Genomic DNA, 26720 nt, shown 5'->3' on the forward strand with positions numbered 1-26720 from the left:
CATCTGTATACATCCCTCTAGCATACGAGATAGAGAAATGAAAGGGGGAATGCTGTCATTAAAATTCTAAGCAAAATCCTAGCCCAAGTAGGTCCACCTTTTCCTCCCCATCCCATACTATGTCTGTCTTCAAAACTTGCTTCATGAAATATTATACCAAACAGACAATCTGTTGATTGTAGTTATACAGACAGAATCAGCCCAAGAGGGCTTGATCATTAGGTAGAAGAAAGAATGTGATACATACACAAACACCACCAGAATATTAAACAGTGATAAAGTCAATGAAATTGTTACTTGGGATAAATGCTTGAACTCAAAGACATGATATTAAGTGATAGACGCCAACAAGATAAATAGCGCATGTTCACTCACAAGTGAAAGTCAAAAGGAAATCAACATGAAAACAAAAGTTATTTATAGACATTGAAAAACGGAATGACAAAATGAGGTTGCATTTGGTCGGTAGGCATTGTAAACATCAAGTCATACAAACATAGAAAGTCACTCTGGGTTCTGTTAGTATGCATAATGAACATGCAGTAAGAGTGTATTAAAAAAATCCCTACCCAAACAATTTTCCCCATGTCACCTTCCTTGCCTTCACCCTCTTCATTTTGCCACACTGCAACAGCTCACCTAAATACACATGATGTGGGAGTCTTCTGTTTTGTGTTGATTTCATTGGTTAAATAAAGAAACTGCCTTGGCCCTTTAATAGAACAGAAAATTAGGTAGGCAGAGTAAACAGAACAGAATGCTGGGAGAAAGAAGCCGAGTTGGGCAGTCGCCATGATTCTCCCACTCCAGACAGACGCATGTTAAGATCTTTCCTGGTAAGCCATTTCGTGGGCTACACAGAATATTAGAAATGGGTTAGATCAATATGTAAGAGCTAGCCAATAAGAGGCTTGAACTAATGGGCCAAGCAGTGTTTAAAAAAAATACAGTTTCTGTGTAATTATTTCAGATAAAGCTAGCCATGCGGGCGGCCGGGCGCCAGGAACATAGCCCGCCACTCCTATTACAACATACACAAAATTTTCACTCCTCTTCCTTTGTTGATTGTACATGGGATATTTTAATCCAAGCTTTACTTTCATTATTTCAGGTTTTTGCATTTCAATATATGTTGTTATTTTCGTTATTCATTAACCAGTACGTGCACTGCATGTCTAAATAATCTTTTTATTCTAAATAAGTTAACAATTATCCTAAATAAGGTGAAAAAATATGGAGAAATTTAATGAATTCAGAGTGATTAAAGACAAAACTTTACATAATTTTTATAACTTCTATACTCCCATCACTGCATAGTTTAAGACAACTTTTAAAAAAGACTTAACCCTAAAGTTTAAGACTACATTTTAGTGCTTGCACATTTATGTTTGAGGTGCATATTCCCTATTTAATTCATCTGTCAAAAATTGAAATCATATCAAGCACTGTGGCATAAGGTCCGACATGATCTAGGAGTGGCCATGCATGCTATGCTGCCTGCCCAGCTCCAGATGGCGCCAACCCAATTTGGTTATCTTTATATAGACCAGCACAGCATAATATGTAGTAGCCTACTCTCCTTAAAAGAGGGGGTCTCAGAACCAAAGTAGTACAAGCTTACATTACTGTAAGTATGGCAAATTCAAAGGACTCTTTCATTAGAAACCAACATGAAGGTCTCACGCAACTCGAACGCTGAACAACCCTGAAGCTTCCTATTGGTGAAGAGATAACCATTGGTTCTTCTGTAGCTACAGAAAAGATCTACTTTATACTTTCTTCTAGAGACACATAATCAAATGCCACCCATAAGGTAATGTACAATAACTGAAATTAAATCAGATTTAAACTTCATTTCCTCGGGAGCACTGGCTACAGTGCCCATGTCTAACAGCCCCATGAAGCACACATAAAACACATCTTTCATCACAAAGACTTCTAGCAAACAGTTGCCTCTAGAGAACTAAAAGGAAAATCTGGTTCTTATTTTTTAAAGAATCTAATTATACAACTCTGTTTAGTTAAATCCATTATTAATTGGATTATTGACTCTCTGTTACTCAAAAATATAATTGCTCATCATTATCTTTTAGGTGGAAAGGAAAAAAAAGAAAGAAAAAAAACACCCTTTAGATCCAGAACATCTGTCAATCCTCATTTATAAGCCTGGAAATACTCCAAGTCAATATTAGAAAGCCTTTCTTTAAAGATAGAACACATTATTTAATTTTAAAAAGCTTCTATTGGATGCTCTTTATTGGTTTTGCTTTTTTTTTAAAAGTCAATTATTTTCACAGGTACAAAGTGGTTCCACTTGGACACATTGGTCCTATTTGACCTCTTACCCTGTTCTTTTCTTTCCAGTACTAAACACCCATAAGCCTGTGGAAAGTTCAGTCATAGATGAGTCCAAAATAGAAAGCTTTTGAGGGATGTCTCATCCCCCATTGATAAAATGAATACCTTCTTCATATTTCTTTATGCAGTTTCCTGGGGGCAATCTCTATAATAACCCCTCTGCTGAGGGCGAGGGACAATTTGTCTGCAGTTTCCACCACGGGGCCAGTTTACTGTCTCCCAATCTTTAAGGAAGATATGAATATTTAAACATTGTTGGCATTCCCCATGTCAGAGTGACTCTGGCTGAGGAAAAACAGATGAGTCCCTGTCAGTTTTCAGAAAAAAAAATGTGGTATAGGACTTTCCAAGTGTGGCCCTGGACCATACTAGGAATCTGTCAAGAAGATATCCCTAAGTAGGCTCCTATGGGTTACACTCCAGGATTCAGTCATAAACCTAAATTTGGAAGGAAGGTTGCAAGAGCCTGAGGTTGCATCTTCAGATTTGACAATCGCTGCCATGAGGACAGAATTCCACACTATGTATCCCTTACTGAAGGAGTCTGAGGAGCAAAGAACTGGACTCTTAGGGCAACTACAAATGATACAATGGAACCAACGGCTCACATTCCAGAAGCCTTTATTATTTATTTAATATATGCATGATATATTTATTTATAAATACATGAATTTATGTATGACAAACATGTATAATAAATAAATAAATGCAATTTTCAAGCTGTGCTGAAGAATTGGGTCAGAATGAATATTCAGTTTGCTGCATGTGGGAACTGTAAGAAGGAGGTCAGCAGCAGGAAGTCGGGGGGGGGGACTAATTAATGTCACTATGGCTCCCACCAGAAAGGCATTTTATGATTTTATTCAATCAAGCCACATTTTAAAAAACACATAGCGCAAACATGCACAGCGTTTCATCTCATTGTTCCCAGTATTCAAAGAGTCTCTAAAATGTGACCTCATTTCAAAGGACTAATTGGTCACTAAGGGAAGTTTTGTATTGCTTTGCTGGTCTGGTTTTAGATCCTATACCCAGAATTTGTTAGTTGTTAAACAAAATGATGAATGAAAGGATAGGTGGTAGGTGATTGAATGAATGGATGAGTGATTAGATGGGTGGGTGAATGGATGGGTGAATAGGGGGTGGATGGATGGGTGGGTCTGGTAGATTGATGGATGGATGGATGGATGGATGGATGGATGGATGGATGGATGGATGGACTGGTGGGTGGGTGGATGAGTGGGTGAATGGATGGGTAAATAGGTGGGTAGATGGATGGATGGGTGAATAAGTGTATAAATGGATAGATGGGTGGGTAGGTGGGTGGATGGATGGGTGGGTGGGTGGATGGATGGGTGGGTAGTAGATGGATAAATGAGTGGATGGGTGAGTAAGTGAAAGAACAAATAAGTAGATTAGTGGATGTATCAGTGAGAACAAGGACCATCAATTGTATCACGTCCTTTTATAGCAACCAACATCTTTCAGAAGTCCCTGAAACTCCTGGAACTACATTATAAAGTAAGAAACAGAAGAGCAAACTACACTGAGGTAGGAGCACTATGAGCTTTTCTAGCAATGCTGCTTTTCTGGTTTCCTTTAAGACATAGAACAAAGAACTCTATTTCCTGTCAATTAAGGTAAAAATTAAACATGGTTATCTCATCGCCTTGCACATCTATAATTGAAAGAAAGAGAAAAGAATTCCTCTGGGCAAGCAAAATGGCTTAGGGCTGAAGGTAGCTAATGTCAAGTGCAATGATCTGAGTTCTATCCTTGGGGTCGAACAGGGGAAGGTAAACAACTTTGGCTCTTTCCCAGAAATCACTAAACAAACCAGGTTCCATAAGAAACTGTCAGACTCTTGACTTTCATGGAAATCTGGGACACTGCTGTCTGTTTTAGACTCCCAAGTAGGCTGGAATGTTCCAAAGGTTGTGTGGAAGATCATTTTAGATTATTTCCTGAGCAACTCAATTTCTATGATTATAACTGGGGTGTCCAGATAACTGTTACTTCCAATCTACGGTTGCCTAACACTATTTTCATTAACAATTTCTCCATGAGTGCATCCATGAGTGATGCACATGCGTGTGTGCACATGTGCGTGCACGCATGCACGCACGTGCATGCGCGCACGCACACACACACACAATGAGTGCACCCCTGTAAGAATCAACCCATGAGAGTGTGAAAGACTTTTTCCCTCAGGAATCTTAACACTTGGTTTCGCATCAAGAGAAGCATTGTATATCTTATTTGACACTATACTGAAGCCTTGCATTCAGAAGCACATGTTCATAGCAAGATTTATAATGACTAATCATAAGCAATTATTCCTTGGATGTTTACTATCGCAGTACATGTCGCCTTATTAAAACTTTATAATACCCACTAAGGTAGGATATAAGGGAAATAGTTTATAAAAATTTTAACGAAGTCACATGTCAAACATGTGACTGTCACTCAGATGGGAAGACTAATGAATCAATGTCTAAAGCCAAGTTCACTACCAAAGGCCATGCTATTTTCACTGTGTTTTATGGATGTTCCACTCTCCCAGGATGCTCAGCTCTCACTAAGTTCATAACATGCACAAACAAAGCTAATTGTGAATAAAGTCATAACCAAAATGCTAAAACAATAATCAGATAGTGATGAACAAGAAACTGTATCTCAAACATGGCAGGAAGGTAATCAAGATCCTTCTCTGTCCCTCATATGTACACTATGCATGCATGTGCATGCATGTGCACATGCACACACATACACACACACACAAAATCAGTTAAACTATCTTTAGGAGAAAATACTCAAAATTTATTATCTAAATAGGTTAAAAAGGCCAATTCATAATTTCTAAAATAAAAATAATGCATACCTAAACTGGGTAAAAAGTAGAAAGTAGATGTTGTCAAGTGATATTTGACAGACTTTACTCACCATCCAAAAGATGAGTACACATCAAGAATATTTAAAATGTTACTAAGCAGAAAACTCATGAGAAAATATCCAATTAAACAGTGCAACCTGTCAGCTTCATGAATAATAATATATAATAATAAAGCTGTGGTTTGTCATTTGCCAACTTTATAAGTAATTCAAATGCATATCTCAGCCCTAGAGACTGAAGAGCATCAGAATGATAATCCTAGAAAGTAGTGGAAATACATATGGTTCTTATTTTCTGCTTATTTCCACATTGTCTAAGTAGTAATAAAGAGAAGAAAAACAACTAGCATTTCGGAACATATCATTATACACCATTTAGGACCCAAACAAATAAAAACATTAAAAGTCGTACATAATCATAATTCTAGTAGTCAACACTATAAAAATTGATCAGGCTGATATGCCCCTTAAGATTTTTATAGTGTCCTAGAGTCCCCTCACAATACATCTCTGATCAACTTACTCTTAGTTTCTAATAGACAAAGGCTTTTTAAACTGAAAATTAGATAGGAAAGTGAATATAAGGCATATCGTTCACACTAAGACATAAATTATAGGCTATTTCTGGGAATGAGGTTTGGATGAAGAGCGCAGAGGCAATATGTATGTGCCCCAAGAATGAACAAAAGGGTCACTTTGTAGGAGGAGTGGAACAGGCCATTAAAACAAAGGCCACAAATACTGAAGATGGCCCTGCCAGACACCTAAAACTCAGGTTTTAAAAGGCGCTTGTCCAGGACTTTAAACTATGCCTCCTGTTTGGAGGTAGCAGCTGTGGACACAGCTGTAGTCTCCCACTGTGACCTGGCCAAGGCTCTGCTACAGAGAAAGAGGTTAATATAGCTTTACTGCGGGCAGATTAGATAGTTGGTCTGTATGGGAGACATAATTGAATCTGCATCATTGAGAACAGCTCTTGATGACGCACAATGTCACAAATCCAGCCTAAGAAGGATAATTTAAGAACTGGTGACAGAATGCACATGGTAGTGAATGAAAATGCCAGCTCTATAGGAGGATGAGCAGTGCGAACACTGTGCTGGGATTCTATGTTTTCAAATAAAGATAATTATTTGTCTTGAAAAGGTGTTTTCTCCAAATCATACAGGAATAAAGACACTGATGGATTTTGAATCCTTAAGTAAACTAACAAGTATAAGGAGAAAAAATGGGGGAGGATTTTTTTCCACTTGGATAATTATTTGTAGAACATTTCAGGTAATGGAGAGAAAAAAGATCACCACACTGAATTCTTTGTGCACCAGAAAAGGAATCAGCTTCAGCTATATAATATAAATGGCTTCTAAGTTGTTTCTCACATTGCAAACTCATCACCCTAAAGGATGCACTGTTTAGAAGGATTTCTTTTAGATAAATTTGTTGGGTACAATACAATGAATCTTTAGAAAGCATTTTTTTTTCTTTATCTGATTTTTTTTACCAAGTTTATTCCACTTGTGTTCAGGGAGTTATCTACTGTCTACCAGACATGGTTATATTCACTTGAGAGATATCAATGAAAGAAATCAAAAACAGTGACTTTCAAGGCAGAGCTCAAACTGTAATGAAAGAGGCAAACAAACAATGAGTATAATAAACAAACCTGGCTGAAGCACTTTCAGTGGTTAAAGTACTTTACTTGCAAGCAAGAGCACTGGAGTACAGATCCCAGAACCATGTGAATAAATGTAAGTGAGCTGGCATGGTTCTGACTATGAAGACAAGAGATTTCCTGAGCTAATGGCTAGTTAGAAGAACCCAAATTGCATGCTTGGGCTATGGTCAAGAGACCATGTGTCAAAGAATAAGGTGAGAAATCAGAGCGAAGATTTCTGACATCAGGTTAGGGTCTTCACAGGTGTTGAGCACATGTATGTAACTGTATACACAGACACAGGCACATAGACACAGACAAAGAAACACACACATACACACACACAACACATGTATGAAAAGACAGTAAATAGATAAAAATACATCCTATTTTGTGACAAGTGCTTCAGAGAATGAAAGAGCGGAATAAAGAGACTTGCTAGGACAGGGATGGAGGGTAAACTACCTGGGAGAGATAGAGTAGATCAAAAACACGGGCCCACAGAAATCATATATGAAGACATCTGGGGAGAAAGCAGCCCAGGCTGTGGAGGAAGTCTGTGCAACTGGAGTGTTCCAGTCTTGTACAAAATAAGACATAAGTGTAGCTGCATAGGGAAGTGAGGCGAAAGGGACTAAAAAAATGTGGCAAGGAAGGCAGCCTGGGAAGTAAGGTGTTCTAGACAGCTAAAGGTCTGACTTATACTTTGATATGTAGAGTCATTGGAGAGCTATTGAGCAGAGGAGTGACATTAACTATAGGTCGTAAAAGGGCTCCAAGGCACTCTGGTGTGAACGGACAACGATAGAGAGACAGTGGAAGCAGAAAGGACGGTTGTGGGATTTCTATGACATCGGAAATGGGCCTGATGACAATCTGAGCAGGAATATAGCCACAGAAGGGATGAGCAGTTCTCTGAGTCTGAATTATTACAAAAATAGTGGTCTGGGTGTGATGAGAGAGGAAGGAGAAAAGGAAGAAGAGAAGGAGAAAAAGAGAGAAGTGAGGAGTGGAGAGACTGATTGTCAAGCATACAGGATACCTTCATTGAGTCAGAGTATCTGGAAGGTGGACCTGGAACTTCCATGGAAGCTGTGATTTTGCTGGAGTCTGTGTTATCTATTGGATCTCTAAATCAAGAAGCCCATACTCATAGTTGGCTGCCTGAGTCTGGAATTCAGGAGATGGTTCTGAGGTGGAGGCACAAATTTAGAACTTGTCAGTCTGATACTTAACCCTGGCTATCATAGGAAAGGGTTTGAAACTTATACCCATCATTTGACACATAATACATACCATACCATACTCTTTCAAATACTTAATGTCATTTAAATTTTATAAATTTCCTGTTTACAGAGACTAGTTTTTAGGGACTACTAATTTAATTGCAATTTTTTTGAGGAACTCAGGGTGCCTAACCAACTTTCTTCCTGAGAACGGATTTTAAAAGGGACAGGTTCTCCATTTATCTAATGGAGACCCATCATCTCTCACAGGCTTAATGAGTAGAAATGCAGCTTATAGAGTACTTGAAAAAGAACTAAATATCCCTCGTCTTCAGGGAAACACATATAGAAAATGCTCTGAGATTCCATCTCACCCCAGTCAGACAATTGCCATCAAAGAAACCAAAGGGCAGCAAATGCAGGCAAGGATCTGGGGAAAGGAGACCCTTAGTCACTGCTGGTGAAGATGGAAAACGGGGTAGCAGCCACTCAGCATGGAGGTTCCAGGAAACAATAAAAATGGAACTAGTCCATGACCCAGGTAGAACAAACAGGAGCCATATGCCCAAAGGACTCTAAGCATATCATAGAGATCTCTGCACAGCTATGTTTATTACTACCATGTTTATAATAGTCATGAAATGAGGCCAGCCTAGAAGTCCATCAACTGATAAGAGGCAAGAAAATATGGCATAGAAATGGGTTTTATGCAGCCACAAAGCAAAGCAAAACCATTACATTTGCAGAAAAATGGATGGAACTGGAATCAGTGTTGACTGAAAAAAAAAAAGTCAGATTCAGAAAGAAAAATATTGCATATTTCCCCTTGAAACTTAGATTCAAAATCGTATATTTGTGTGAGCATGTACATGTGTGTGTGTATACATGCAGGTGAGTATGCTAATATACACATGAATTTGTAAATCATGAAACTAGAAAAGGGATCACGAGAGTGAAGAAGAAATGTTCAGAATGTGTGAAATAGAGGATGTGATGGACACATGTAATGGGACAGCAGAAGGGGAACTACCTAGGCAAAGAAGTGAACCACATATGCTCTTCTTCCATTGAAAGAACCATCTGTAAAAATTAATGTAGCAACAGATTGATTATTTCAAAATAGTGATTCTTGGGCAATTGTATTTGCTGAATTTGAAGGCTAGATTAACAAACTTTTCCCAGCTGATTGATTGCTGCAATTCACACAGCTATATTCCTTTGTTTTCCCATAAATTGTAAGGAAAAGTCCATTAAGGATGCTATGTTAATTTTTACAGATGGTTCTTCCAATGGAAGAGCAGCTTATGTTGTTGGTAAAGGATATGTAGTGCAAACAGATCCAGTCCCAGCTCATATTGTGGAGCTATGAGCCGTGGCTGTGGCATTCCAACTTTTTGCAGATAAGGCATTTAATTTATAGACCGACAGTCATTACATATTTAAAACTCTTCAAATATTAGAAACTGTTCCATGCAATGGGAATAGCAATAGTCAAGCAAAAAATTCTATTCGAACAAATTCAAGATGCCATTCATCAAAGAAAATTGCCATGCTTTGTGGGTTACATTAGAGCACATTCAAATCTTCCTGGTCCATTAGATGAAGGTAATACTTTAGCTGACAAACTTACAAAATTGATTGCTTTATCTCAGGCTGAACTTGTTCAACAATTACATTTACATCACCAAAAGAGTAAAAGTCTAAGGAAACAATTTGGATTAACAAAAGAAATTACTCATCAGATTGTTAAGCAATGTAATGTATTTTCACAATATTTACCTGTACCTCATCTGGGAGTAAATCCTCAAGGCCTGCTTCCTAATCATTTATGGCAAATGCATATTACTCACAATGCAGGGTTTGGCAAATTAAGATATGTACATATAACAATCAACACATAGTCAGGTTTCTCTGCACAGACTGTAGCAGCTACTAAGCATGTCATAACTCATTGCTTAAAGTATTTTTCATGTATGAGAATCCCTAAATTTATATAAAAACCAGACAATGAATCTGGGTATTAGCAAAGCAGTTCAGCAATTTTGTTCCCAACAGAATATTGAACATAAAACACGCATTTCTTATAATTCTCAAGGACTGGGAATTGTGGAGTGTGCCAAAGGCTCCATGGAAACATATCTTCAGAAGATAAAATTGGGGATATTATACCCTCAGTCACCACATAATGCCTTAAATCATGCCCTTTTTTCTCTGAACTTCTTGAATGTGGATACCTGTGACCTGTCTGAGGCATGTAGATTTTGATATGAAGCACCAAGGCAGTCTTCACTAAAGCAAGATGTAAAGACTCTTGCACTGGGTTATGGAAAGGACCTGACACTGTATTAATATGGGGTTGAGAATATGTCTGTGAGCGAAGCACAATGACTCCTGGAATGTCTGATCCAAAATCTACAGCAGAAGGATGACAGCCCTGATGACATCGCAGCCACTGATGACCCCACAGAAATGCAGAGTGATGTTCCTGAATCTGTGTTCCTGACTTTCTTAATGCCATCATGCTGCAGTCTGAGAATGGAAGAAAGATCATGGTGACAACTGGTGATTCCTAGCTTCTTGGTCGACCTACTGCAAAAACTTCCAGACATCAGCGTGTCTTGTCTACTTTGGAGCCAGTCCAAGAGCACTGACTGAATGTTTGACAGTTTATGCATAATATATCTTGAGACACAGAACTCATTTTACCAGTATGGTGTTAAGTCTGCTGTTGAATTAAAGGACCTGAGAACTGAGACTTCAGAAAATTTTCCCCTTTGAGGAAAAGAGACTTCTTAAAACAATGGAACACTATTATGAAGGCAATGAGTGACTGAAGCTCTTTTTCGGAGATGAGGAGAAAAGCATAAAAGTTTTGCTGCTGCTCAGAGACTCAGACAGTTCAAACTTAGAAACAGCAATGCAGATGGACTATAGGAGAAAAAAAAAAGACTCATAGCTTAGCCATCACAGAAACATTTTCTTGCTTTTTGATTAGAATGGATTTAAGAGAATTGTGATTTGACAAGTTGCACATTTATTATAAACTTCTACGCTGGAATTATGATATTGACCTGTTAATGTTTGCAACTGCTTTAGTTCATTATGAAGATGTTACTGACTAGAAAAAGATTAATGCTTGTCTAAAAATAATTTGACACGATATGTCCTTAGATTTGAAATGTTTACTAAGACAAATTGGGACTTCAGTTGTAACTGAAAACTGTTAGAGATATAGACCAATTTACAAAAGTAATCCCACCTCTGATTATCCTCTACTCCCTTATTAGGAGATATTGCAACCATAGAAGCAATTGTATCAGAAAGCAGTACTTGCTTGTATATGATTATCTAGTTGTCGGTAAACTATTTGATAAAAAGTTGGCTCAAAGGTGCACAGCATCTAGAGATGCTTTCTTCCTAACCCCTTATTCCGAGGCTGGTAGCCAGGGACAGGCAAGATCTTTCTTTCGCCAGTCAACCTAAGACAGGACATAGATGAAAGGATGTATGTACCAATGACTGGTAAGTCTGGAACATGGGAAAACTACTCCCAATACAGGCACAGCCATCTGTCCTAAAGCAGAAGCCCAGAATTTATTAAATATAATGAAAGGGAGGAATTGTGGAGACACCCACAGATGTGAGCCTGTTCCAGCTTGAATAGAGGTCAGAGACTTTGAGCTTATCTTTGCTCTTTCAAAGTTATTGACAACAAGTGTGGCTACATGCCCTGACCCAGGGTGTGTTTGCTTCGTGTTTTGGACAAAAAGAGGTGAATCCACTCCACTGTGACCGAAGATCAGAGAATTCAAGCCTACTTATGCTCTTTCTTTTAAAATAGGATGTTTGACATATGGAGTGGCTGCCTACAACATACTTGGTCTAGTGTGTGTTCATTGAATATCCTGCCCAGTATATCAAAAGCTTTACAAGCTTTACTCAGGAAATAATGGCTTTATATTTATATTTGAAGCAAGTAACTGTTCTGGCTATCCATTGTATCATGTTAAATTAGAATTTTGCATTCTTCTCCCTTTTTGTTTTGAGGTATAAAAGCATATGAAAATTAAGTGTGAATTCAGTATTCAGAGTCCACTGAGTTGCCCTTCCATTACTATCTTCTGTCTCTGTATTATATCTGTGTCTCTGTATCATATCTCGGTTCCTCTTACCTAACATTTCTAATCCACTTGCCCCTGTCCTGGAACATACAAACCTGTTATGGGTATGACCGTGGCAAAAAGTCACTCCAAAAAGTGGCTTACATGTATTATTTTGCATAAAACACTTAAAATTAATTTTAAAGAGGAACCAAAGGGTTGGGTGGTTATAAGCACTTACGGCTATTGCGTAGAACTTGAATTCAGATCCCAGCACCCACAAAGTGACTAAAACCATCAGTAATTCCAGTTCCAAGGGATTTATCACCTTCTTCTGGTCTCCAAGGGTTCTACATGCATATGCTACACAATACATACATACAAGCAAACACTCACAATATAAAACAAATATAACCAGAAATTTTAAGAAAGCAAATATTGTGTGAATTTTTGTATAATTTATTAGGTATAAAGGGGATTCATTCAGAGAAAAAATGATGTGGGATTCCCCTCTATATGCTGTGAGTACTACTGGTTAATAAAGAAACTGTCTTGAGCCTGTGATAGGGTAGAATAGGGCTAGGCAGGGAAAACTAAACTGAATGCTGGGAGAAGGAAGGTGGAGTAGGGAGAAGCCATGTATCACTGCTGGGGCCGGACGGAACTTTACCCGGCAAGCCACTGCCACATGGCGATACACAGATTAATAGAGATGGGTTAAATTAATATGTAAGAGTTAGCCAATAAGAAGCTAGAGCTAATGGGCCAAGCAGTGATTTAAATAATATAGTTTCTGTATGATTATTTTGGGGCTGAGCAGCCGGAAACCAACAAATGACCTACTTACAACAAACAAATACTGAGTTACCATCAGTACAAACAAACACCTACATGACAATTCATTATGAGTCTAGGATGTAGCAGCTTCTAGGCCTGGAGATTAAAAAATTCTAAGATGTGTTGAGATCTCCTGATCCACACTGAACAGCTCTTCCACTGTTTGACCTGACTCATATAAACAGTTAGATATGGATAAAAAAACACTGACCTGCATGCAGAATGACAGTGAAGTAACAGCCAAGGTATCAGAGATCACGCAAGGATATTGTGAACATGCGGAAACAGTAATCTAGCTTAGTATTCATACGGTTTGGCATCCACTACTCAGACCCACCTCCTGCTCAGTTAAGAAAGTAGGAGCAGATGGAAGCCTTTTTCCTCTAATTCTGACATGAATGGTCCCTAAATTTAACCAAGGAATCAAGTTGTCTCCATCCCACTCTCATAACTGATAATCTGGTGATAAAATGAATGGGGCATTTTAAAAATTTCAAGCTGAGGAACTGATTCATATTTGGTGACAAAATAATAGATTTTATGACATTCACAGAACTTCAATTTAAAGAGACCACCAACTTTAAAGAGTATACACATTCTAAAGAATATAAAAAATATGTCAGCTAAGATAAGTTACAAACATCATAAAAAGTGAATCATTTATCATTACATTGGAACAAAGAATGGTTAACACTAAGCTTGATACACCAAAAGCAATATAGATATTATTTCTAATATAATTGTGATTTCAAATTCAGTAAGTATTGCTTTCCAAAATGACTCCCATGGAATCCAACTAATTTGGATTTTATAAGCTGATCATAAATGACCATTACAAATATTTTAAACCACTGCTAAATACCTTCATTTTAATAAGTGTTCATTGGCTGAATAGACAGCAATTCATTTAGTATGTTTTTTTGGGGGGACTTAATTACTTCATTCTACAAACAACTTCAGATTGCTTCTAATGAACTCAATAGCAATTCTTATTCCATCTAAGTAGCCCAAAATTTGACTCACAAGCATTCTGGGAATTATTCTGCTTCTATTTGGAGTACTATTATTATACAGAATAGATTATAAAACTCCATCATGTATGCTTTCATTAATCTAATTTTCTAAATATTTACTTTGTATTGCCCTGGCTGCATTCACATCCTGATGTGATTCTGCAGCTACACAGAGATACACCATTAGACGAAGAAAAGATGATTTTAATACAACAAATAGTTTCTCTTTTGAAGTCCATGGATCCTACTAATTCAAAGCATAGCTAAACCACAGAGAAAAGCCTAACCCTTGCTCAAAGGCTTGTGGGAACATTATTGTAAGAAGAAATTCATTGTATTGAGACCCGGCTCCATGTTAAAGTTGTAGCACTAGTTAGTGGATGGGCATACTTGTAAAATTTTGGATTTGCTCCTGATTTCCAAGATCACTCATCTGCATTTACACTTCTTGCTAAAGCCACTAGTATTTTACTTAGAATTATTATCACTCTTGTATTCCAGTTACAAACCAAAGTTCTTCCATAGCCTGTCCCTTTGGGGTCTGCCCTGGGGCAGCACATCATGGAAATACTGCTTACCTCATGGCTGAGAGGAAAGCTAGGGTAAGGGTCCATGGTGCCACTACCCCCTCCAAAGTCATACCCTGATGATCTGAACCCTTTCTACCGCACTGTTTCTCCATTAGCACTTGGGAAATAACACAAGTATTCATAGTTCAAGATTATCTTCAACTACATAGTAAGTCTCAGGCCAACCTGAGCTATACAAGCCCCTCTCTCAACAAGAAAATAAAAATTCAAATTGCACCATAGACGTTAAAAAACAAAACAAGTTATATTCCTGTGATTGACATTTATGAAGTAATTAATTAGCTACATGAAAATCACATTAGATTGTTTTCATTTTAAATTCTATAAGGATGTTTCCTCTAGAGAATTACCGTTCACAGATCTCATTAAGACAACCCGATTGTGCTCTCAGAAGGAAGAATCTAATGATATAATATCCACTATGGAACTTCAACATGTTACTATTGCAGTCATGGTCCCATGGAGACCTTCAGGTCCTACCTTTATCAGGATTCAAGCCCAGAGCTTCTTTACAGAAGCAAGCATCTCTCACATTCCTTGACACATCCCTCTGCTGAAAGTGGAGCTACTCATCAGAATATTTTGCTCAGAGACCCTTCCCAACTCCTTCCTCACTTTCTATCTATTGCTCATGTTCATGTAGCTTGCATTTTAACAATCTACAACTCTCATTAAGGGCTTTTTTAATTTGTACACAAATTCTACTTCCATGAGAAACAAGTCTCAAAACCTCTTTTATCCAATAAAGAGATGTAAGCAGAGATCTAGAAATATTTACTTCTTAATGTCTGAAACCAGGCCCTTAATTTTTAAGAAATTTTAACAACTGAATGAAACTCAATCAAAAGCAAAATAAATAGCATGGATTTCTACAATCTTTGTCACATAAAGTGGTCCAGAGATTGCATGAGGGAAGGTCATCATTCTAGATCTCTAAGAACAAGTTGTTTGGTTTATGGGTAAGGAGCTGTTATACAGATCTACAAGATCATTTGAGTAAGTTCTACACAAACTTACTGTAGAAAGCCAAGCACTCTGTCATCTCATGGGGCATGCCCATCTATACCACAGCACAAATAATGGCTTTGGCCTTTAAATATTTGCAGACTTCTTCATTTCATGTACTTATCTATCTGTGCATCCATACATCCCATTGAGTAACTACCCCATTGATGATGGGGAGAGTGTGGGCCAGCAGTGTCCAGTTTTGAGGACCTACCAAAATCAATTTCCCTTCTCACTACTGCCATGGCACACACAGCAAGGTCAGAACCCTCCCCCACAGGATTAATTAATGTTGGCCTGCTCTATTAACATCAAGAGAATCAAGACTGAGAAACTTGAATTCAGCTCAGGGTATCATAGTGATAACTGTGTAGTTTACAGGGAGTGACTATCCTTTAAGCCTGGTATCAGACATGCAGACTGATTCTCATCTTTGTTCTAACAATTATTTAATGTTGTTCACTTCACTTCTTATTAAAAATGAAAACATCAATCAGTCATTTTCCCATACTGCTTTTAGGGAATGCAAACTGGTCCAATCATCTTGAGGAGCCACTTGGCAACATGTGCTAGGAGCTTAAAAATATTCCATATTTTGCCAGCTACCTCAACTTTTAGAAATCTTTTGAATATATTTTCCACAACTTAAACTTTTCTTTTTTTGGGGGGGGGGTGGTGGTTTCGAGACAGGGTTTCTCTGTGGTTTTGAAGCCTGTCCTGGAACTAGCTCTTGTACACCAGGCTGGTCTCGAACTCACAGAGATCCACCTGCCTCTGCCTCCCGAGTGCTGGTATTAAAGGTGTGCACCACCACCACCCGGCTCAACTTAAACTTTTTAATGCCTTTTTAATCATTATTACTGATAACAGGGATGAGCACAACACAAAATGACTCTACTGACTAGTAACAGTGAGGAATGATACAGTCAGAGAATACATTGACGCGTGACACTTCAACTAGGTTCTGAGTGCTTACCATAAGGGGATATATTCAGGAAACACACAAAATTAAATATGCTACGTTGTTCTGGATAAAAGGTAAAAAATAAATAAGGCTACCTAAAATTGCTAGATGACCATTTCATAATCACTAGTATAATGTTGTCACTTGTTTTTTTGTTTATTCAGGTTTTTTTTTTATTTTTATTGCTCTCTCTTAGCATCACTTCTAGAACATTGACCTTGTGAATCCAAATTAAAGAAATTCCAAATCTGTTTAGTGCAAGCACTTCAGGTTTTGAGTTGGCAGGCTACATGGCAGGGTTAAAAGCTTAGCCAGAGCTCAGAGGACACATTAAGAATGGTATGAAGGTGGGGCTGAGAAACAGGAAAAGGTGGAGACAGGCAGAATCCCAATGTGGCTTTTACAGGGAAACCTGGGGCATAAACTGAACACATGAGTGTGCCCTTTTCTCTTGTCCACTCAGAGAAATTCTTGAATCAACTGAATTCAGAAATAAGATATGGCTTTAAGACATGGTTTCTTTATGTCAATCAAACTTATACGAAATCAGTTACTTGGTGAAACAGAGTAAGTCACTTTGTAGTTAACCAAATCAGCACCATCACCACTGAACGCAACATGCTTGTTGTTCGACACAGGGTCACATGCACTATGAAGCCAAGGATGACCTTGAAGTTCTGGTCCTTCTGCTGCCACCTCCTGAGTACTGGTGACAGGTATGTGCCAGCATACCCAGCTTATGTGGTACTGGGAATGGCGTCTGGGGTGTCCTATGTGTGCTCTATGAGGTGAGCTACATTTCGGCCTGAGCTTTTACTATTCTTTTTAATACTGTGGAAACATCATCACTTCATTTCTCCAGTGTGTTTCCACACTGAGTTCAGTGTCACAGCAAGACAACGGAACTCATCATGAACAGTTTTGTATCACAGCTAGACAGCTCACAGCGATTCCTTCCCAAACATACAAGGGTAACTATTCTTATCCCCCTTGATAGGTAAAGGAATTTTAGTTGACATTTTAAACTGGTAATCACATTTGTATTCCAGGCCTCTATGTAGCTTATACAATATTTTGGTACTGAACGTTAAATTAACCAAGTCAATTCAAGAGAAGACATCATATATGATCGATTTTTCTCCCTAAATCCTTTCAATCTTTCTCTCTTTTCAATACAAATGTTAAATGCATCAATTACACATGTGGTATTTTTTTTCTTTTTTTCACGTTATTTTATTATTATTATTATTGAAAAAAATTTCCGCCTCCTCCCCGCCTCCCATTCCCCCCCTGCTCCCTCTCCAGTCCCCGAAGAGCAGTCAGGGTTCCCTGCCCTATGGGAAGTCCAAGGTCCTCCCCACTCCATCCAGGTCTAGGAAGGTGAGCATCCAAAACAGGCTAGGTTCCCACAAAGCCAGTTCATGCAGTAGGATCAAAACCCAGTGCCATGTCCTTGGCTTCTCATCAGCCCTCATTGTCCGCTTTGTTTGGAGAGTCCAGTTTTATCCCATGCTTTTTCAGACCCAGTGGTATTTCTTAAAATCAAATCTAGCTTACAAGTAATACACACACACACACACACACACACACACACACCCCACACACACCACACACACACTTAGAACCACCCTGCTTCTTGCTATAGAAAGACTCCAGATGTCTACTCAAATCTGGCCCACTTCACTGATAACTTATGAATGACGACTGCCAGCAGTGAGCATCAGCATATTGTGGCCCCAATCCTTCTGCCTCAATGACGTCAAGACCAGCCTTGTATTTCCTGGGCAAATGTGGGGAAAATCCAGGTCGCTCATTACCGGAGCATGGACAAGCAATGTCTCCCAGCCATTGTTGTTATCTGGCCCGAGACACATCTGCCATCAACATCTAAATCCTTGAACATTATTTTTGGTTGCTATTATTAGAACAGAGCTATGCCGTCTGTACATGAGGCAGAAATTAGAATTAACCATGAATTTTGAGGAAGTGATCCATCTTATGATCCCACATAACTATACTCCTAAGAGTTCAGAGAATCATTATTCATGTACTTATTTCCCAGCTTAGTGACTGACTCTTCAATCTGTCCTAAGAGTTTATGGAATATAGTAACACAAAAAGGGCTATTCTGCTTTATGTTCAGAGCTATGGCAGGTTGTTTATACTTTAAATATGTTCTAAGTCAACGTGGGTTATCAGACACCAGCACACAGAAGCCACCCTCTGCCAGGCCCACCTCAAGGTTTGTTCATTCTGTTATTCTGTTAGGCATGACTGCCAAACTTGCTGCCCGTGTCATTTTGGCTTCAACTCCTAGAAAAAGCAAATGGATGCCTCACACCCCTCACTCTGCACTCAAACAAGACACAGAAATCCTTAGAAAGGAGAGAAAAGTCTGAAGGACAGCAATAGATGCACATCTCTAAGCAAGTGTATTCAGAGAACTGTTGTCTTCAGTCTTGGGGTATAGTTCAGTGGTTAGTGTGCTCGCCGTGAGTACATGACAAGCTGGGTTTGACCCCTCAGGTCTACACAGACCTGGTGTGATAGCACAGACCTGAAAGCTCAGCATTTGGCAATTGGAGACAAGAGAATGAGGAGTTTAAGGTCATCCTCTGCTACAGAGGGAATTCAAAGCCAGTCTGGAAGCTCAGGAGACCCTGTCTCAATGCATAGATAAATAAATAAATGTCACATTCAAACTCTAAGTACCTTACTGAATTCAGAATAATACATTTTGAAAAAAAAACCTTTAAATATTTTCAAGTAATTAATTAATTTTAATAAGAATTATTAGTTTATTTCCAAAAACTATAAGCTAAAATATACAATTTTGCTTTTAACATAGATAATTCTTACAAAATAGCAGGTTCCACTTGGGAATGGTACCTAATCTCCAAGACTTTAAAAAAACAATTTTCTCAAAAGCCTGCTCATCTAAAAGGAGATGGTGGTTGTATGGGAGTGAAAACAAAGATGATTTTAAAAGAAAGATGAGTGAATATCAGACTAATTTGATAAAGTTCTATACTTAGATAAACTGGATCTCAAAAGGGCAAGTATTTTTGGCTGTTGTTTTTGTTTTCTTTTGTTTTGTTTTTGAGACAGGGTTTCTCTATGTAGCCCTGGCTGCCCTGGAACTCGCTCTGTAGACCCAGCTGGGTTTGAACGCAGAGATCCACCTGCCTCTGCCTCCTGAGTGCTGGGATTAAAGGTGTGCATCACCAAAACTGGCTTGCAAGGAAGTGTTAAGGTTACTCGTTCACTCACACTGAACTCAGCCTCAAATGCATTCTTTAAAATAGCATTAGTAGCATTGTCCACTGAATCATGAAAACTCGATCCCACAGTCAAGGCTGGACTCCCTGCAGGTTTGGGTAGAGGGTATCAAAGAGAGGGTGTTAGGGAAGAAGTGAAAGGTAAAGACTTTGCTCCCCCAAAGTGAAACCCTCAAAGACAAAGAGTTTCTGTCTCATTTGTTTGTCTTTAAGGGTTTTAATGCATTTTGTAGTGGTCCAGTAATTCTGTAGACAGGAAGAAATACACCAGCATGGGATTGCTTGCTGTGACATTCATTTTACATAGGAAAATGTGGATATGTGATTCTTAGTGAATGTAAACTAATAGCATACATCACATAGAAACTTTAGGAAGATTTTGAAATGGACAAAGCAACTAAACAAATTAGTGGGTACCCTGCTCACTTTCAAGTTTGTTTACAATGTCATACAGAAGAATGCATGCAGTGTAATTTAAGGTCAGGATACTGAAAGTCACTGAAACAGCATCTCATCTACTGGAATGCAACTGGTTACTACCCTGTAGTGACTCACCACTTACGTAAATCTTTATACATTTATTCCTTTAAATATGTGTGATTCTTGGACTTCCCATTTGAATCCATTATAACTTCCTATTAGTCAGTTAAATAAAATATTTAGTATTCATTGAATAATTATATGAGTTATGATTTAATTAAAAAACTATTCCTCAGGTCTATATTTAGGCATATGTATACATACATTCAGAGACAGATATCAAAATCTGAAACCATAATATGATTAGGTTGTAAGTACTTTCCCTGTTTGTTATTTTGTATTTTCCAAAATGGATTAATTGTGCAAGGCTTATGTTAATAATCAGAGGAAGGAATAGTTAATGGAACTAAGAAAATATCTCAAAGTCAATCTTAAATTCTATTTTCACATCTAGTTATCAAACAGCATATATTTTTCATTTCTGGTCTTAGGTGGACCCTGCAAAAGCCGCCAGCTTCCAAATGGCCAAGCCATCATATTCTCATATTTTTTTCAAAAACAAGAGACAGATACTTTGTACTAAGAATTGTTCATTTCTATGACAGATCATGATATTTAAAATATCGTAAAAATAAAACTCAGTGGTAGACTATGAAGCAAAGGTTTAAGACAAAACTGAATTTTTTTTTTTTTTTTTTGGTTTTTCAAGACAGGGTTTCTCTGTGGCTTTGGAGCCTGTCCTGGAACTAGCTCTGTAGACCAGGCTGGTCTCGAACTCACAGAGATCCAGCTGCCTCTGCCTCCCGAATGCTGGGATTAAAGGCATGCTGGGAGTTTTCCTAAATTATTGATCAAATTTGCCAGACCTTTAATAGTATCAATTAATACATACTGATGTTAAAGAATGAGTTTACTGAGTAAACTTCCTTTTCTCTCCTTCAGAGACCAGAGGTGACTCCAAAATCACATTGTCCTTTACAATAAAAGTTACTGGAAACTGTAAAAACAAAAGCAAAACAAAATAAACAAAATCCCCAGTGATGTTAGAGAGATGTTGGCGATATCATAGCTTATAAAAAGCAGATTATCTCTCAATACGCATCAAGTAAAATGTTGAAGAAACCATCACTTGAAACTGTGGGTTTAGGGGTTCAAAGGAAAAAAAGAGCAAGCTAACTGGGAGTCGTGCTGCACAGAGTTACTACATCCGGCTGTCTCGGCGGTCCCGTGTGAAAAATGAGCACTCTGATTTTATGCATGTTTAATTTTTATCAGCCTAAACTCATGAGAGACTACAAGGAGTATCTCCAGCAACGTGTAAATGCTGAACAGGCATGGTGGCTCACTTACAATTCCAGCACCACAAATTCAGGTTTGGGTAACCAGCTGGCTAATTAGAAGGAATGAACTAAAATCCCCGAGAAACCGTGCCTAGAGAAATAAAATGAAGGGTGATCACGGAAGACTTGCAACATCAACCTCTGCTGTGTACATTGAACCTCCTGCACACAGGTACACACACACAGACACACACACACACACACACACACACACACACACACACACACAGAGAGAGGTAGACTTGACTGTCCACATAACAGCCAAGGATAAAAGGCCACAGGGAGGCTATTAATTTGTTTTGTTGTTGTTGGTTTTGATTTAACAAAACGCAAAGGGAGAACTCTCTCTGAATGTTAAAAAGTTGAAGTTCCATTCCTTCCATTCCATCACCTTCACAGCACTAGGTGATTCTCAAAGCAGATAACTGAAAATTTTGGCTAGAATTTTTTTTTCTCATTTCTAAGGAGCTTTGACAGAATTTGTTCTCACTTGCAATGGGTGGGTGTTTTGAGATAACTGATTATGGGCATCAAATTGCATCATATATGTGATATGAACAACAGCTATCTAGAAAAATGAGGTCTTCCAAGAGAGGAAATCCCACTTTGTGCTTGAAAAGTTAAAGCAACAGCTTGGATTTACCGAATTCCTACTTCCTTTCATTCTTCAAACTTTCTAGGAAAAAGCAACCACGATGTTCTCTTCCAGAGAAACATGAAGCCTGAAGGCCTTGGAGCCACTGCCTGCAAATGAAGAAACGGTGCCAATCACTATGCAGTGGGCTGCAAGGCACAGAGAGCAGCTGCTGCAAAGCCATTGTGCCAGCCCAACTCCAACTGTAGCACAGTGGAGTCCAGCGACAGCCCATCAGATGGTGGGTCCTAGTGTACTTTGTCTTAAACACCAGCTTTAAAACAAACAACACAAACACACACACACAGAAAGAAAGGGTTCATCTCTAAAACATATGGAGAACTCCTGGCACATCTCTTAATTGTGTCTTAATCATATTCTTTGTTTCACTAAAAGACCACCAGGCAAGCAGGGTGTGTAGTTAGGCATCCCAGTTCTGTGCTTTTCAGCTTCCTGTCCCAGGGTCCACTTGTTTATATATAAACCCCAGTTATAGATAAACTCGATATGACTCCTTTTCATTCCTACCAGCTCACAAGTATGTCAACAATGTATGTTTAAGAGAAGACAATGGATTAAGAAAGCTGAAGTAGGAGGACTGAGAATCTGAAGCAAGCCTGAGCCTCGTAGGAAGACCACACTTTACAAACCAAACGAAGTACAAATGGAAACTCAAAGTGGCAAATCTCATATCTCTAGGGATAAAGAGAGTTTCTCACATTACAGTATTCTGGTGATGTCTTTGAGATCAAAGAATGTGTGTTTCCATGTAAGGTTAGCGTCACTCTTCCACGCCACACTAATCCTCATGTGTCGACACAGGAGTGCACACTAGACTATATCTTGTTGCTAAAATATTTCCTCATTTCCAGTCGAATGATCAATTTTGTAATCATAAGAGTCAAAGCAACAAAGACAAATTAAATGATCCACTGTGCTCCACATTCACTAGGGAAAAGCTGCTTGGGGCTATATAAAAATATCTGTTTACCAGATCGCATGTTTGGTGAGGCTGAACTTAGTTCCCGTTGGAAATCTGGTTAGACTTCGAGGGGTTTAAAATTCATGTGATTTTCTTGAAGAGATGTAAACAAATATTCAAATGTTTGTCACTTTGGAGGTGTTAATTATGTCATCTTACATGAAAACAGCAAAGAGTAAACTCCCCATCACTCCACAGTTGGTTAAAGTTGGAATTAACTTGGCTACTTCTAGTCTAGATGGGCATGAGTGACATCAAACAGTGGCCACACATTTAATCGCTGATCTTTCTCTGAGGGCTACAAACCCTTCAAGGCTCAGGTCTCCTACTTCATACTCTATGTCACCTTCTTTTTTTAAGTAAACTCACTCTATTGTAACAAATTTACAAAGACATCACATAACCATAATAATAAGATTCTCAGAAAGAAGTAAATAAACAACCACTTACATAAGCCCAATCTCATGGATCTCAGTGAACGTCTAGACCACTAGCATGGCCATTTAGAAATCACAGAGCCTCACATGGGGTTTTATACTTTCTTTGTCAATTACATTTTTATTCACTTATCCATTAATAAAAAAGAAAAAATAAAACTATGACAGAGTTGATACTAGAAAACATAAAGTTGTATATGCTCATGTATCAGTTTTCCTATATTTTGTCTTTCCTCCTTACTTTAAATTACCTCTCTTGGTCTCTTTTCTGAATTTTATGTTATGCCTCAATTTAGACATGCTTACAAACACAAACACACACACATGTATATGTAGGACAACATGCATTTTTTCCTTTGAGTTTGGGTCATGTCATTTTATATCATCATACTAAGTACATCTATTTTCCCATATATTTCTTGGTTGCATTCCTCTTTATGGTTGAAAATATTCCAGTCTATAAGCATATCATATTTTCACTATCCACTCTTCTGTTGCTAAACATCTAAGTTAGTTCGGTTTCCTTGATGCTTTACTAAATAGAGCACCAACAAAAGAGAATGTGCGAAGATCTTTGTGGTAGGGCACAGAGTTCTTGGAGTGCCTGGCTGGGAATTGTATAGTTGGGTCACATGACCTACCAACCTAGGAGGTATAAATAATCTAAACAGGCCTATTATAAGCAATGGGATCAAAATTGTTATCAAAAGTCTCTCTACAAAGTTTAGGATAGAATGAATTAATTTCCAAAGTCTTTCAAAATTTCAGTAAGATTTAATAGTGATTCCCCACAACATAAAAGGTAAAGAAACACTACCAAATTCCTTTATGAAGTCATTATAACCCTGGGACAAAACTAGATAATGCTATAACACAAAAATGACAACTACAAACCAATTTCTCTGATAAACATAGATGCAAAAATTTTTAAGAAAACACATAAAAAACAAATTCAGGAACACATTAAAATCATACACACAACGTGAACAAGCTGGCTGCATACCAGAGATACAAACTTGGTTCAAAATATTCAAATCAACTAATGTAATACAGCATATAAAAATGTAATGGAAGAAATCCCACAGTTGTCTCTGTTGATGATGTCTCCATCAAATGTTTCCACTTATTCCCCTTGGGCTGAGCTGTCTATAGGAATGAACTATCCTTAGTGGTAGCAACACTATAAACTCAAACAAACATGATGAGCAATCCTTGAAGTTAATCCCATTCAAAACCATTACCACAAGAGCTGTTTGTGTTGACAGACTCTTCTGGAAGAACATGAGTCATCTGCAGAACCTCAGAACAGTACAAATTTTATGTATTTGCTTTAATTAATTGCTAGATAAACAAGTACTTCTGAGATTTTTAGGAAGCCAAGCTAGTGACTTCTGGCAGAAAAGTAGATATGGAAATAACTGCCCACCCCGATGGTGAGAAGAAAGGCAAGCCAGTGAAGCAGATGACCCACAGAAAAACTTCTCAAGTAAATGTTTGGAAAGCAAAGAATTGGAGGGGTTCCCAAAGACATTTTTCAAAGAGCATGCAATTGTTGTTAAGGACCTCTTTCCTGGGGCTAGCATCCTTCATAACTGAGTAAAAATGTTACACTAAGTTTCTTCTTATCCATAATGGTGTACCACTCAATAAGACATTTCCCAAAATTAAAAGCCCTGCTGTGTGCTTGCACCCCCAGCATGTTGAGTTATACTTGGGATGTGTGTTTCTGCACAAAATTTAAATTACGATAGGCACACTGGCTGTAAAGCATGGCTGAGTTCAGAGTGAGGTCATATACACCTCTACAAGCAACAAATACACATCTGGTTGACCAATGGAATCTAATCGAAGACCCGAATATAATCCACAAACCTATGAACACCTAATTTTTGACAAAAGGAGCTAAAATTATACAATGGAAGAAAGAAAGCATCTTTAACAAATGGTGCTGGCATAACTGGATATCAACATATAGAAGAATAAAAATAGATCCATATCTATCACCATGCACAAAACTCAAATTCAAATGGATTAAAGACCTCAATATAAATCTGACCACACTGAACCTGATAGAAGAGAAAGTGGGAAGTAGTCTGCAACACATGGGCACAGGAGACCACTTCCTACGTATAACCCCAGTAGCACAGACAATAAGAGCAACAATGAATAAATGGGACCCCCCTGAAACCGAGAAGCTTCTGTAATGCAAATGACACTGTCATTAAGACAAAAAGGCAACCTACTGAATGGCATGTCTTCACCAACCCCCCAACAGACAAAGGTCTGATCTCCAAAATATATAAAGAACTCAAGAAGGACTGGCTTTGTGGGAGCCTAGGCTGTTTGGATGTTCACCTTACTAGACCTGGAAGGAGGTGGGAGGTCCTTGGACTCCTCACAGGGCAGGGAACCCTAACCGATTGTTGGGCTGATGAGGGAGGGGGAGTTGATTGGGGGAGGGGGAGGAAAATGGGAGGTGGTGGTGGGGAGGATACAGTAATCTTTAATAAATAAATAAATAGTAAAAAAGAAACTAAACATTAAAACTCTAACCCAATTAAAAAATGGCGTACTGAACTGAACAGAGAATTCTCAACAGAAGATATTCAAATGGCCAAAGGACACTTAAGGTCATGCTCAACCTCCTTAGCCATCAGGGAAATGCAAATCAAAACAACTTTGAGATACCATCTTACACCTGTCAGAATGGCTAAAATCAAAAACACCAATGATAGCCTTTGCTGGAGAGGATGTGGTGTAAGGGGAACACTCATCCATTGCTGGTGGGAATGCAAACTTGTGCAACCACTTTGGAAATCAGTGTGGCAGTTTCTCAGGAAACTGGGAGTCAACCTACTTCAGGACCCTGCAATTCCACTCTTGGGAATATATACCCAAGAGATGCCCAATCATACTACAAAAGCATTTGT

General features: G+C 38.4%; 1 protein-coding gene and 1 long non-coding RNA gene across 2 annotated transcripts in view; one reads left to right on the top strand and one right to left on the bottom strand.

Moving 5' to 3' along the window:
- Positions 1–26720, bottom strand: part of Pde3a (phosphodiesterase 3A) — a 277621-nt gene that overhangs the window by 141769 nt on the left and 109132 nt on the right. The window lies entirely within an intron of this gene.
- On the top strand, positions 773–24857 carry LOC126497295 (uncharacterized). The gene is made up of 4 exons (XR_007590565.1): positions 773–836; positions 3830–3909; positions 17278–17355; positions 22418–24857. It is a non-coding gene; the product is annotated as an uncharacterized lncRNA (long non-coding RNA).

Source organism: Alexandromys fortis, unplaced genomic scaffold (assembly GCF_014885135.2).
Source record: "Alexandromys fortis isolate MF-2015 unplaced genomic scaffold, M_Fortis_MF-2015_v1.1 scaffold_21, whole genome shotgun sequence".
In the NCBI taxonomy this organism is placed as follows: domain Eukaryota; kingdom Metazoa; phylum Chordata; class Mammalia; order Rodentia; family Cricetidae; genus Alexandromys; species Alexandromys fortis.